The sequence below is a fragment of the Cynara cardunculus genome (assembly GCF_001531365.2).
Source record: "Cynara cardunculus var. scolymus isolate 2C chromosome LG 14, CcrdV1, whole genome shotgun sequence".
Lineage (NCBI taxonomy): Eukaryota > Viridiplantae > Streptophyta > Magnoliopsida > Asterales > Asteraceae > Cynara > Cynara cardunculus.
Window position 1 is genome coordinate 14414157 of NC_037541.1, and position 1857 is coordinate 14416013.

Consider the following 1857-nt stretch of genomic DNA (forward strand, 5'->3'; position numbering starts at 1 on the left):
GGATCGTTCTATCTGGGTTGGTACATTGATACTTAATTGTACAGTCATTTTAACACCCACAGTTAGTCCTGCAAAACCCAAACGCATATACATGTTTAAGGAAAATGCCCATATCGGTCAAAACCAAATTTGTCAAAAACTCAAAGCTGTCCAAAACCAAAACTGGCAAAAACTCAAAGTTGTCCAAAACCAAAACTGGCAAAAACTCAAAGCTGTCCAAGTTAAGTAGTGTAGCATCATCAACCACTAAAATCACAAACTAATCATTTAAGTAGGTGTTTTAAAACATTAAGCAATGATTAAATTGATCTTTTCTAAATTTTGATGCTATTCAAATACATAAGTACAAGCATTACTTGTTAATCTATTTGTATTTTAGATGAATGTCATTCGTGTTTTGTCTTTCAATGATTTTTGTTAGAAAWGTTTTTATTTATATGAGATTCTGTTGACTTTGTTTACAGTTCAAGAATATGCTGGTTTGCTATTATTGGTGGTTGATTTCGACTCATAGTTGAAGGAAGCAATTATTCAGGTAATGCAATTTCAAAGAACCACATATTCAATTGCTTAACTGATTCGAACTCTATCTGCATAGTAATGCCCTTTTATATGAAAACTAGAACCAAAACTAAACAAAATCTTCATATCCAACGATTAATAGGATCCTCTTCATATCAAAGTCTACTGTTGCAGCATTTGTATGTCTTCCCTGCAATAATASAAGACTATTATAAGAATCTTGGATGATGGTCTTATAATTGATAAGAGTTACGTTACGCGGYATATAAAGTCAATTTACCTAGATTGATTAAGTTGTCAATTGAATAACTGGCAACAAGTTATGAAGCATCGTCTTTCATTCAGCAATGAGATACATAGGATTAATTCCAAACTAAAGCACAATCCATGAGTTGGTTTGAGATTTAAGGTGATCAAGGGTCCAAAACCCTTACTTACACTTCTCACTTTAACTCCTATTTTCACACGATCCTTCATATCATGCAAACTATTATTTAACTCTCATGTATACAAAACAGCTTACCATATCCAGTCGCACAGACTGCAAGATTTGTCGAACCCAACCAGTATATCGGATGCTTATCACCTAATGAGTGTCCACCAATTCCATCCTCCATAATTACGTCTAATGGTTGGTCTTGGATATGAGTTGAATTGGTGCTCGCCAACTTTGTAGGTTTAACTGATACCTGAGGAGCATTCTGTCCCCTTTGTGCACGAYACACCCTATCCTTTTCACCAGAAGTTTCCAACTCCATCTTCTCTTAACATTGGTTGATTTGGTTTATTTTGATCAGATCTGATTAGTGTTTTCTTGCTACTATTCTGGTTTCTTATTTTGGGACTGACTTTCTCCTAATTTTCCCAKTTTTTTGTCTGYTGTTTCTTGTTACCTGTGTCTGCCCATTTGTTGCATCTGTTGGTTTGCATAGTTGATAATTTTAAATCAAAATTCAAGGCATTGTGCTTCATYTGTTGTTYACTGAGCTGAATTTTGGGCTTTATCAGGTTTTGATTTTCTGGTTGATAAAGAAAGTGTGTGCTTTTATGGGTGCATCAAAACATATCTAACAGAGGTTGGGATGAGTATTGAAGATAAAATGGTGGAAGTTTGGAGAATGGTTCCTATTTATGGCTGTATTAAATCAGATCTTTATGTAATTCTTTTACTATATTTCTCTTTTAGCTTTTTGAGGGAAAAACGAACATAGATAAACTAGATGCATGTACTATGAATGTTGTTAGTGACTTGTAAATATTTCAGTGTATCTTCATATGACTTACATATCCTTTTTATTTATCTAATGTAGTTAGTGACTTGTAAATATTTCAGTG

General features: G+C 33.7%; 1 long non-coding RNA gene across 1 annotated transcript; it reads left to right on the forward strand.

Annotated features, from left to right (window-relative positions):
- The first annotated feature begins 464 nt into the window (after positions 1 to 464).
- Positions 465 to 1803, forward strand: LOC112526955. Its single transcript, XR_003070666.1, has 2 exons — positions 465 to 535; positions 1531 to 1803. It is a non-coding gene; the product is annotated as an uncharacterized LOC112526955 (long non-coding RNA).
- The last annotated feature ends 54 nt before the right edge of the window (positions 1804 to 1857 follow it).